This window comes from Rhinopithecus bieti, unplaced genomic scaffold, assembly GCF_001698545.2.
Source record: "Rhinopithecus bieti isolate Rb0 unplaced genomic scaffold, ASM169854v2 scaffold_9581, whole genome shotgun sequence".
Taxonomy (NCBI): domain Eukaryota; kingdom Metazoa; phylum Chordata; class Mammalia; order Primates; family Cercopithecidae; genus Rhinopithecus; species Rhinopithecus bieti.
Window position 1 is genome coordinate 4,797,953 of NW_016806413.1, and position 13,589 is coordinate 4,811,541.

General features: G+C 40.3%; 1 protein-coding gene across 2 annotated transcripts in view; it reads left to right on the forward strand.

Annotated features, from left to right (window-relative positions):
• The window catches only part of LOC108532351 (serine/threonine-protein kinase ULK4-like), a 113,972-nt gene that overhangs the window by 46,007 nt on the left and 54,376 nt on the right, over positions 1–13,589 (forward strand). The gene's annotated exons all lie outside the window — the stretch shown is intronic.

Consider the following 13,589-nt stretch of genomic DNA (forward strand, 5'->3'; position numbering starts at 1 on the left):
GAGTAGCTGGGATTACAGGCGTGCACCATCATGTCCTACTAATTTTGTATTTTTAGTAGAGACAGGGTTTCACCATGTTGGCCAGGCTGGTCTCAAACTCATGACCTCAGGTGATCCACTCGCCTTGGCCTCTGAAAGTGCTGGGATTACAGTGGTGAGCCACCGTGCCTGGCCTCAATTCAGATTTCAAATTCGTTTTTACCTCTTGATTTACAATTTTATTTTCTTCTCATAAGCTAAAAATCCTGGCTGGGTGCAGTGGCTCATGCCTGTAATACCAGCACTTTGGGAGCCGAGGCAGGTGGATCCCTTGAGTTCAGGAGTTTGAGACCAGCCTGGCCAACATGGCAAAACCCCATCTCTACTAAAAATACAAAAATTAGCCGAGCATGGTGATGCGTGCCTATAATCCTGGCTACTTGGGAGGCTGGGGCATGAGAATTGCTTGAACCCAGGAGGTGGAGGCTGCTGTGACTGGACCACTGCACTCCAGCCTACGCAACAGAGGAAGACTCTCTCAAAAAAAAAAAAAAAAGAAAATCTTGGCCATTAATAACATTAACATAATTATTATTTTTTTTTAGCTTAGAGTTTAGAATAGTTTAAAAATAGTAGTACAAGTATTGTTACTAACAACACAACTACAAAGTGCATTTAAAGTACTTTTTTCCTCTTGGAATATAACCCACTGGATGATACGTACAGTCAAAATTCTGACTTTTAAAATCAATTTAAATAATTCTTCACTTTGTACTTTTGTCACCAATATGATATTGGTTATTTATGTTTTATGGTTATTATGATATTGGTTATTTATGTTTTCAATTTTTTTTTTTAGATATTTAGAGATTACTTTGTACTTTCTGGTTTGAAAATTATAATTCTTTTTTATTGAAGTGTTAGAAATATGTACAAAACATAAATGTACTGCTTAATGAATTATTGCCAAGTGTGAAAACCTAAGAAACTGCCACTGGGTCAAGACACAGAACATTGGGTAGAACATTGCCAGCCTACCCGGGGACCCTCTTGTGCCCTCTCCCGATCACTGTTCTCTTCCTATGCGCCAAAGGAAGTTACCGTAACTTCCAATTCTGTGATGATTTTGCTGGCTTTTGCATTTTGTTTAAATTGAGTCATATGATATGTATATTTTGGTATCTGGCTTCTTTTATTTCATATTATGTTTGTGGAATTCATCCTTGTTGCATGTATCTGTAGTTCATTTTTATTATGTGAGTATACTACATCACTAGTGATGGGCATTTGGATTGTTTTCTGTATTTGGCTATTATAAGCCTTGCACACACATTTTGATGCACTTGCGCAAGCTCTCTGTTGGGTATGCATAGGAATAGAATTGGTAGGTTACAGGATATGTGCGTGTTCAACTTTAGGGGGTAATCTAAACTACTTTCCAAAAAAGTTGTTTAAGTTAAAATGTTTTGACTAATGAAAGAATGGTCAGTGCTCTGTATTCTCATTAATACTTGGTGTTGGCATAAAATCATGTTATGTAAGTATTTACCAGTTTCCTCTTTATTTTTAACGTTAATGGTTACTGAGTTTGGTATGGCATCAGAAGATATGCATACATACTTTTTCTTCCTATCTCTATTAATAGGTGGATTATATTAATGGAATTCCTAAAAATAAATCACCTTTGCATCTTTAGAAGAAACAACTTGGTGCTCTCTATAATTCACTGTTGGAGTCTCTTTCCTAATGTTTTTTCTAGAATTGTTCCTCTATTTTTTCTTGCCACATTACATTGATTCTTGGAGAGTCCAGGCTGTTTGTCCTGTAGAATGTTCCACATTCCAGATTTGTCTGTTTGCTTTTTCTTGGTATTGCTAACTTATTCCTGTAGTTCACACATTTCCTATAAACTGTAGGTTAGGTCTGGAAGCTTCATTAGATTCAGGTTAAACCATTTTTTTGGTAAGAACATAATAGGTGATATTGAGTACTTCATATTTCAACTCATCAGGAAGCATGCAGTGTCAGGTTTTATTAGTTGCACCTACTTTGATCATTTGATTGAAGTAGAGCTGCCAGAGAGCTCCATTGTAAAGGTACATCTTTTCCTTTGCAGTGCCACTTTCACTCTCATGTGATATATGCAATAAGAACATAATATTAAAACTTATGTAGATTATAATTGCTGTTTGAACATTTTTCTAAAATAAAACATACAATTTTAGTTCAGGAAATGTTAATCATTGAATTAATTGTCATTAATTGCCATTGCATTTTCTCTTTATTTTCAACAGATTATTACTATTTTTATTTTTGAGATGGACTTTCATTGTGTTTTTGAGGCTGGACTACAGTGGCACAATCATAGCTCACTACCTTGGGCTTAAGCCATCTTCCCACCTCAGCCTCCTAAGTAGCTAGTACTAAAGGTGCGTGTCACTATGGCCAGCTATTTTTATATTTTTTATTTTTTGTAGAGACGTAGTCTCCCTATGTTGACCAGGCTGGTCTTTTTTGAATTTTTAAAAATAATTTTAGCCAACCTTTATTGAATGCTTACTGTGTACTATGTGCCAGGCTGGTCTTAAACTCCTGGGCTTAAGTGATCCATCCACCTCAGCCTCCCAAAGTGTTGGGATTACAGGCATGAGTCATCACACGTGGCCTCAACAGATTGTGAATTCACTAAGTTCATTATGCTGTGTAACGTTATTATCACCATTATTGTTTTTGAAATTAATCTAATTTAGTTTTTGTTTTTTGAGGCAGGGTCTCGCTCTGTTGCCCAGGTTGGAGTGCAGTAGCATGATCATGGCTTACTGCAACTTCATACTCCTGGGCTCAGCTGATCCTCCCACCTCAGCCTCTGCAGTAGCTGGGACTACAGGTACATGTCACCATGCCTAGCTAATCTTTTAATTTTTACTTTTAGTAGAGATAGTGTGTTGTATTATTTCCCAGTCTGGTCTCTAACTTTCCTTTCCTGAGGACAAGGAATCCACCTGCCTCAGCCTTCCAAAGTGCTGGGATTACAGGCATGAGCCACTGTACCTGACCTCTGATTAATTAATATATTTTTAATATATATTTTTTATTTTAATAGCTTTTGAAAAACAAGTGGTTTTTGATTACATGGATGAGTTGTATAATGGTGAAGTCTGACATTTTAGTACACTGGTCACCTGGGTAGTGTACATTGTACTCAGTATGTAGTTTTTAAAATCCCTCTCCCCTCCCCCACTTGTGAGTATCTAGTGTCCATTATACCACTCCGTATGCCTTTGCATACCCATAGCTTAGCTCCCACTTATAATTGGGAACATACGATATTTGGATTTCTCTTCCTGAGTTACTTCACTTAGAATAATGCTGGCCTCTAATTTAATTTGAAAAATTTATTTTACATTCTATGTCCTCACGTTTTTTGTGGGATAATCACATTTTATGATTTAGTTCTTTAAAAGAGTGATTGACTTAAGAATATTGGCAGTATGTTCTTTAGCTTTCTACTGAATTGGTTATAGAATTGAATTTTATGTTAAAAGTGGTTATATGGTGACTTGAAGCATTATTTAACTTAGTTCTTTCTGAAAATTGTGTGCTTTTGGAAACTCTAAACATAGTGTATGATGAATCTATTTCAAAGGCTGTGGTATTGTGTGCTCCTCTTTGGGCTCTTGCTCCGTGTTGAGATGCACGATTGCACCACTTCCTCTTCTCTCTCTCCTAGCTTGAGTAGTATTGCTTTTCATTACCAGAACAACTGCACATAGTTCTGTTGTTGTCTTTATTTTCCATAGCCCTCATTTTCAATGTATAACTTTTATCAAGAACAAACAGCACTTGTAGCACTTTCTGAGATGTATCAGTTATATATATATGGACTTATTTTTCCCTATAGTTTTTCCATGTAGCATGTATTATGTTTTGTAAATATTCTTATAAAAATAACATACAGCCGGGCGCGGTGGCTCAAGCCTGTAATCCCAGCACTTTGGGAGGCCAAGACGGGTGGATCACGAGGTCAGGAGATCGAGACCATCCTGGCTAACACGGTGAAACCCCGTCTCTACTAAAAATACAAAAAAACTAGCCGGGCAAGGTGGCGGGCGCCTGTAGTCCCAGCTACGCCGGAGGCTGAGGCAGGAGAATGGCGTGAACCCGGGAGCTTGCAGCGAGCTGAGATCCGGCCACTGCACTCCAGCCTGGGCGACAGAGCAAGACTCCGTCTCAAAAAAAAAAATAATAATAATAAAATAAAATAAATAAAATAACATACGGTCTTCTAATTATGGCAATTTAGCTATTGAGATAATCTTGTAAATTATGTGTCATCCTTCCACATCAAAAAAAAAAAAAAAAAAAAAACAACAACACAAAAACAAACCTAGAGGGCGGGTGCAGTGGCTCACACCTGTAATCCCAGCACTTGGGGAGGCCGAGGTGGGTAGATCAACTGAGGTCAGGAGTTTGAGACCAGCCTGACCAATATGGTGAAACCCTGTCTCTACTAAAAATGCAAAAATTAGTCGTGTGTGGTGGCGGGCACCTGTAATCCCAGCCACTTGGGAGGCTGAGACAGGAGAATTGCTTGAACCTGGGAGGCAGAGGTTGCAGTGAGCCGAGATCACGCCACTGCACTCCAGCGTGGGCGACAGAGTGAGACTCCATCTCAAAAACAAAAAACAAAACAAACACAAAACAAACCTAAAAATGCAGGGTAAAATGTAACAAAAAGACTTTGGAATACACATGTGAATGAACAAGAAAGTCAGGGGAATTTTCAAAAGTCAGAAATGGGGACAACTAAAATCCTGAAATGGTAACACTTTAAGGCTGTCTGGGACAAGATGAGATGGTGGTTATTGCTGTTGTATAATAGTTTTGAGGTTTGATACAATTTAAGAATAAAAGATGAGGCTTGAGGTTTGCCTGAAGCAGTTAGATGGAGCTAAGAGCCTTGGAGAGCTATCCTTTTAATAAAATGGGGAATTTGGAAAAAAAAAAAAAAAGCAACTCACTTACCTACATAGAGAGATAACAAATACGTTTGTTTATTTATTTATTTATTTGAGATAGAGTCTCAACCTGTCACCCAGGCTGGAGTGCAGTGATCTTGGCTCACTGCAACCTCTGCCTCCCAGGTTCAAGCAGTTCTCTGCCTCAGCCTCCCAAGTAGCTGGGATTACAGGTGCCTACCACCATGCCTGGCTAATTTTGTATTTTTAGTAGAGATGGGGTTTCACCATCTTGGCCAGGCTGGTCTTGAACTTCTGACTTCGTGATCCACCTGCCTTGGCCTCCTGAAGTGCTAGGATTACAGGCGTGAGCCACTGCATCTGGCCGAAGTTTATTGATTTTTATCTTCAACTCTAGAAAGAGGGGAAAAAAAAAGTCTTCCATATAATTTTTCAACTGCAGTTTTTTTTTTTTTCCCCAATTTTATTCATGTTTTGGGGTGTGAATTTATACTTCTCCCAAACTGGGAAATTAACATCAAAACCACACCTGGGTTCCTGGTTCTGATAATGGTCAAGGAGCTGTATTGGGCTTACCATCTTGCCAGTAATAGTAATAATACATCTGGACGGAATATAAAAACAAAAGTAGGCAGAAACTGGAGGCAACACACTACTTGAAAGAAGGGAAGTGACCTGGCTGAGCTGGATGTTTAACTAGTTTATCCTTCTGCAGATGTGCTAAGTTCACACCAAGGGAATAGAGTTTAGGCAGAAAATGACTTCATCCTGGGGCAAGGAACTGAGGTTGGAATTTGGCCCTGCTGCGAAAGGGTGGTGGAAAATGAGTAGGGAAAAATCACAGTAAGGGCAGAGTCATAAAATATGTGTACAAGTTCCTCTACAGTCATTGGCTAACTTTGAAGCTGTGCATGTGCTGAACGGAACCCAGCAGAAAGCAGCAGCTGGGATTAAATATGAGTAGCCTAAATATTCCCGTCAAAAGGCAGAGATTGTTATATTAGGTTGGAAAAAAAAAAGACCTACGCTGGTGCAGTGGCTCACAGCTGTAATCCCAGCACTTTGGGAGGCCAAGGCGGGTGGATCACTTGCGGTCAGGAGTTCAAGACCACCCTGACCAACATGGTGAAACCTGTCTCTACTAAAAAAAAATACAAAAAAATTAGGTGGGTGTGGTGGTGCATGCCTCTGTAATCCCAGCTACTTGGGAGGCTGAGGCAGGAGAATGGCTTGAAACCTGGAGGCCTAGGTTACAGTGAGCCGAGATCCCACTACTGCACTCCAGCCTGAGTGACAGAGTGAGACTCCATCTCAAAATAAAACAAAACAAAACCTAGCTATATGCAGTTCATATGAGACATACTTTAAATAGGAGGTTAGACTTAAAAAATAGAAGAAGATATACCATGGAAACACTAGTAACAAGAAAGCTTCAGTAGCTATATTAATAACACAGTAGAAATTAAGGGAGTATTACTAGAGATAAAAACAGTTCATAATAATGAAAATTTCAGTTCATTAGGAAGCATTAATAATCCTCAATTTCTCTGTGTAAAATGAGACTACTTTAAAATATGTGAAAGAAAAATTGACAGAACTAAAAGGAGAACTTGATAATGACAAATTCATTATTGTTGGATATTTTAAAGTAAGTAGATAAAATTATGTAAGAACATGGAAGATTTGAATGATATTAATGATATTGAAATAATTAACATTTATGGAATGCTGATTCCCACAATTGTACAATACCTTAAAACAGACCATATTCTTGGCCATAAAACGTATCTTTATAACAAAGTATTGAAAGTATTTAGAATATGTTCTCTGACCATGATGGAATTAAATTAGAAATATCTAATGAGGAAATCTAGAAAATCCCCCAAATATTGGGAAATTAAGAAAAATACTTGTAACTCATGGGTCAATAAAATCTCACAAATTTTTAGAAAATATTTAAAACTGAGTAATAAGGGGAACCCAACACTTCACCATATTTATGATGCTGCTGAAGTGGGGCTAAGAGTGAAATAATTCATAGCTGAAATCCTCAAATTACAGCAATAGTTCTGAAAACTCTGTGCGTCACAGTTGCCCGGAAGGTTTGTTAAAACACAGATTGTCAGGCTGGGCGTGGTGATTCATGCCTGTAATCCCAGCACTTTGGGAGGCTGAGGTGGGCAGATCACTTGAGGCCAGGAGCTTGAGACCAGCCTGGTCAAGGATAGTTTAATAGAAACCCTGTCTACTAAAAGTACAAAAATTATCTGGGCGTGGTAGTACACACTGGTAATCCCAGCTACTTGGGAGGCTGAGGCATGAGAATCGCTTGAACCTGTGAGGTGGAGTTAGCAGTGAGCCAGGATCTTATCACTGCACTCCAGCCTGGGTGACACCTTGCCCTCTTAAAACAACAAAACAGATTGTCAGACCCTACCTCCAGAGTTTCTCATTCTGTAGATTTTGAGTGGGGCACAATAATTTGCATTTCCAGTAAGTACCCTTGTGGCTTTTGATGCTGCTGGTTTAGGGTCTATACTTTGGGAGCTACTATATTAGAAATCAAGAATGTTTTAAGTTCCAGTTTAAGAAGCTAGAAAAAGGAGAGCAAATTAAACCCAATGCAATTCAAATAAAGGCAATAATAAAAATTAGAGCTGAACTCAATGAACTCAATAAGTAACAATAGATAAAAAAATGATGATGTTGTGTGTTCCCAGAGGTAGAAAAGAATAAAAAAAGAGATGAAACCAAGCCAATAGTTCATAGTGATAAACTGCATAAATTTTTTAAATCTCTAGCTCGATTGAGCAAAAGAAAATGAAGAGAAAATACAAATTACCAACGTCAAGACTAGGAGATAGCAGTATGAATCCAATGTATGTTAAAGGATACTAAGGGGATAGTCTGAATAACTTCATACTTGACAACTTAAGTGGAAAAAGTGCTTGAATAACAGAATTTTCTGGAACTGATAGAAAAATTTTGGGAGCCCTGTATCTGTTAGTACATTATTAAAAACCTTCCCACAATAACAGTTCCAGGCTTAGATGACTTCATTGATGAATTCAACACACATATACTGTGAATGCACACAAACACATATACAAGTGCATATTACAGTGGATATATTAATACAGGGGTCCCCAAACTGGGCTGTGGACCAGGACTGGTTTATGGCCCGTTAGGAACCGGGCTGCACAGCACGAGGTCAGCAGCGGGCCAGTGAGCATTACTGCCTGAGCTCTGCCTCCTGTCAGATCAGCAGTGGCATTAGATTCTCATAGGAGTGTGAACCCTATTGTGAACTCCTCATGTGAGGGATGTAGGTTGTGCACACTTTATGAAAATCTAACTGATGCCTGATGATCTGAGGCAGTACAGTTTTATCCCAAAACCATCCCCCTAACCCTGGTCCATGGAAAAATTGTCTTCCACAAAACTGATCTCTGGTTCCAAAAAGGTTGGGGACTGCTGCATTAATATATATTGATACTTAATTATATTCACTCAACATCAGGTCTACTTAGCTTTATGAGAATGTACAACACAAGCAACACAGCATGAACGATAACAGCATAGTGGAGGTCTTATGATGTAGATACAGCTTGCATGTGGTGATAGATGAGGCTGAATGGGTATGGACCAACTCAGTTTAGGGAAATCATGTCTAAAATTGTTTGAACGTAGATAATTCTTAAAGTGGGTGGAAGGGAATGACCCAGGGTAATTGGCCTTAGATCAGAGAAGGAAGGGACACTTTATCCACTATAACAGGAAGAAAAGATGAATAAAGGTAAATGAAGTGGGTAAGATTTGGTGTTGGATGATGAATTATCTTCTTGAGCTCCTGGACTCAAACAATCTGCTTGGCCTTGGCATCCCAAAGTGCTGGGATTACAGGCATGAGCCACCATGCCCAGCCTTGAATGAACTATCTAATATATAGTGGCTTCTGACTCTGGGGTACAGCAAGGTCACCGTGAGAAAGAGAATAATGAGCAGAGCAAGATGGTAGAATAGAGTATTCCACCTGTCATCTCTCCTGCAAGGACACCAAGTTAACAAATATCTACGTGGTAAAAGCACCTTTATAAGAACCAAAAATCGGGCGAGCACTCATAGTACCTGGTTTTAACCTCATATCGCTGAAAGAGGCATAAAAAAAACAAAAAAACTCTTCTGAATTGCCAATACCACTCCCCGATCCCTGCCCGAGCAGCAGCCTGGTGTAGAGAACATCTCTGGGTACTGGGGGAGGGAAAACATAGCAATTGTGAGGCACTGAACTCAGTGGTGTCCTGTTAGAGCAGAAAGGAAACCGAGACCAAACTCAGCTGACGCCTGCCCAAGGAGAGGGCATGTACTCCAGCTTTAGCCAAAGGGGAGTCACTCGTCCCAGTGGTGGGAGCTTGAGTTCCTGCAAATCTTACCACTGCGTGCTGCAGCACTCTGTGTGTACAAGTAATGTTGAAAGGCAGTCTAGGCCATAAGGACTGCAACTTGTAAGTGAGTCCTAGTGCTGAATTAGGCCCAGAGACAGTGGACTGAGGGGGCATGAGACATACTGAGATGCCAGCTGGGACAGCTGGGGCGTGCTGGCTTCATTCCTCCCCCAACCCCAGGCTGCACAGCTCGCGGCTCCAAAAAAGACCCTTCCTGCTTGAGGAGACAAGAGGGAAGAGTGGGGAGGACTTTGTCTTGCACGTAGGATACCAGCCCAGCCACAGCAAGATAGGGCACCAGTTAAAGTCATGAGGCCCCTGTTTCAGGCCCTGGCTCCCAGATGGTATTTCTAGAACAACCTGGGCTGGAAGAGAACCTGTTGCCTTGAGGGAAAAGACCCAGTCCTGTCAGCATTCATTACCTGTGAACTGAAGAGCCTTTGGGCCCTGAATAACCAACAGTGATACCCCCATATTACATTTTGAGGGCCTTTGTGAGTCTCTAAGACTTGCTGGCTTCAGGTGAGACTTACCACATGACCAGTTGTGGTGTATGGGGCAAAACTCTTCCTGCTTGAGAAAAGCAGAGGAAAAGTAAAGGGGACTTTGTCTTGCACTTTAGGTACCAGCATGACCAAAGAGGGTAGAGCACCAGAAGGGCTCTTGGGATCCCTGATTTCAGGACTTGACTCTTGGATGGCATTTCTGGACCTCCTGGGCCAGAGGAGGAGCCCACTGTCCCGAAGGGTGAGGCCCAGGTCAGGCAGCATTTATGACAAGCTGACTTAAGAGATCTTGGGCCTCAAGGGAACATCAGTGGTAGTCTGGCAGTACTCCTCATTGCCTGGTGGTGGCTACCGGTGAGGATCCTCTCCCTTTGGAAAGGGGAAGGAGGAAGGGAAGGACTGCTTTGTGTAGTTTTAGTACCAGTTCAGCTGCAGTATGCACACCAGGTAGACTTCTAAGGTTTTTGACTCTAGTCGCTGACTCCTGGATGGCACTTCTGGACCCACCTGGGACTTGGGGGACCTTGCTGCCCTGAAGGGAAGGACAGGCCTGGCTGGCTTTGCCATATCTGATTGTACAGCCCCAGGGCCTTGAGTGAACATAAGCAGTAGCTAGGGAGTGGTTATAGCAGGCCTTGGGTAAGACCTAGCACTTCTCTGGGTTCAGGTCTGAGCCAGTGCTGTCACAGTGGTGGTGGCCACAGGGATGCTTGTGTCACTCCACCCCAAGCTTTAGGTCTTCAGATGGCTCAGAACAGAGAGAAAGAGAGAGAGAGAGAGAGAGAGAGAGAGAGAGAGGTGGGGAAGGGGAAGAGGGAGCGGGGAGAAAGAGAGAGACAGAGAGACTGACTCTGTATGTTTGGGAGAAAGTAAGGGAAGGGAATAGGAGTGTATGCCTGGTGATCTAGAGAATTCTTCCAGATCTTATCTAAGACCATCAAGGCAGTACATGTATGAGTCTGCAAGAATCACAGTGTTGTTGGGCATGGGGTGCCCCCTAAAGCAGATATAGCTTAGATTACAACACCCAAGTCCTTTCAAATATCTGAAAAGCCTTCCCAAGAAGGATGACTACAAATAAGCTGAAACAGTGAAGACTATAATAAATACTCAACTCTTCAATGCCTAGACACTGAAGAATATGTGCTGTCAACACCATCCAGGAAAACATGACCTCACCAATGAACTTTAAAAATAAGGCACGAGGGACCAATCATGGAGAAACAGAGATATGTGACCTTTCAGAGAGAGAATTCAAAATAGCTATGTTGAGGAAACTCAGAGAAATTCAAGATAACACAGAGAAGGAATTTAGAATTCTATCAGATAAATTTAACAAAGGGATTGAAATAATTAAAAAGAATCAAGCAGAAATTCTGAAGCTGAAAAATATAGTTGGCACCCTGAAAAATATATCAGAGTCCTTTAATAGCAGAGTTTATTAAGCAGAAGAAAGAATTAGTGAGGTTGAAGACTGGCTAATTGAAAATACACAGGCTGGGCGCAGTATCATACTTGTAATCCCAGCCTTTAGGGAGGCTGAGACTGGACTGCTTGAGCTCAGGAGTTTGAGACCAGCCTGGGCAACATGGTGAAATCCTGTCTCTACAAAAAATACAAAAATTAGCTGGGTCTGATGGTGTGAGCCTGTGGTCTTAGCTACTCTGGAAGCTGAGGTGGGAGGATTGCTTGAGCCCTGGAGGTGGAGGTTGCAGTGAGTTGAGATCATGCCACTGCATTCCAGCCTGGGTGGCAGACTGAGACCCTGTCGTAAAAAAGGAAAAACAAGAAGCATGCCTACAAGATCTAGAAAATAGCCTCAAAAAAGAAAGTCTAAACGTTATTGGCCTTAAAGAGGAGGTAGAGAAAGATAGAGGTAAAAAGTTGATTCGAAAGGATAATAACAGAGAATTTCCTGAACCTAGAGAAAGATGTCAGTATCCAAGTACGAGAAGGTTATAGAACACCAAGGAGATTTAACCCAAAGAAGACAACCTCAAAGCATTTAATAATCAAACTCCCAAAGGTCAAGGATAAAGAAAGGATCCTACAAGCAGCAAGAGAAAAGAAATAACATAAAATGGAGCTCCAGTACATCTGGCAGCACACTTTTCAGTGTAAACCTTAAAGGCCAGGAGAGAGTGGCATGTCATATTTGAAGTACTGAAGGAGAATAACTTTTATCCTAGAAGAGTATATCTGGTGAAAATATCCTTAAAATGTGATGGAGAAATAAAGACTTCCCCAGACAAACAAAACCTGAGGGATTTCATTAATACCAGACCTGTCCTACAAGAAATGCTAAAGGGAATACTTCAGTCAGAAAGAAAAGGACAGTAATGAGAAATAATCATCTAAAGTTAGAAATCTCACTGGTAATAGTAAGTACACAGAAAAACACAGAATATTGTAACACTGTAATTGTGGTGTGTAAACTACTTGTACCATAAGTAGAAAGACTAAAATATGAGCCAATCAAAAGTAATAATTACATCAATTTTTCAAGATGGTCAATAAAATAAGATATAAATAGAAACAGCAAAACGTTTAAAAGCAGGGGCATGAAATTAAGGCATAGAGTTTTTATTAGTTTTCTTTTGCTTTGTTTGTTGGTTTTTGTAAATAGTGTGAAGTTATCAGGTTAAAATAATGGGAAAGAAAGAAGGAAGAGAAGATCACAAAACAACCAGAAAACAAATAACAAAATGGCAGGAGTAAGTCCTTACTTATCAACAATAACATTGGATGTAAATGGACTAAACTCTCCCATCAAAAGACAGAGACTGGCTGGATGAAAAAACAAGACCCATTGATTGTTGCCTATAAGAAACACACTTCACCTATATAGACACACACAGGCTGAAAATAAAGGGAAGGAAAAAAATATTCCATGCCAGTGGAAACCAAAAAAGAGCGGGAGTAGTTATGTTTACATTAGATAAAATAGATTTCAAGACAGAGTCTGCAAGAAGAGCCAAAGAAGGTCACTACATAATAAAGGGGTCAGTTCAGCAAGGTGATATAACAATGTAAAATATGTATGTACCCAACACTGGAGCACCTAGATGTATAAAGGGAATATTATTAGAGCTAAAGAGAGAGGCCGTGATACAATAATGGCTGGAGACTTCAAAAGCCATTTTCAGCACTGGACAGATCTCCCAGACAGAAAATCAACAAAGAAGCATCAGACTGAATCTGCATTATAGACAAAACGGATCTAATATTTACAGAACATTTCGTCCAAGAGCTGCAGAACACACATTCTTTTTCTCAGACATGAATTATTCTCAAGGTTAGAACACATTTCAGGTCACAAAACAAGTCTTAAAACATTAAAAAAATTGAAATAATATCAAGCCTCTTTTCTGACCACTATGGAGTAAAACTAGAAATTAATAAGAATTTTGGAAACTTTATAAATACATGGAAAGTAAACAATGTGCTCCTGAATAGTGGGTCATTGAAGAAATTACAAAGGAATTTGGGGGCCAGGCGTGGTGGCTCATGCCTGTAATCCTAGCACTTTGGGATGCCGAGGTGGACGGATCACGAGGTCAGGAGTTCGAGAGCAGTCTGACTGACATGGTGAAATCCTGTCTCTACTAAAAAACAAACAAACAAACAAAAATTAGCCGGGCATGGTGGCATGTGCCTGTAATCCTAGCTGCTCAGGAGGC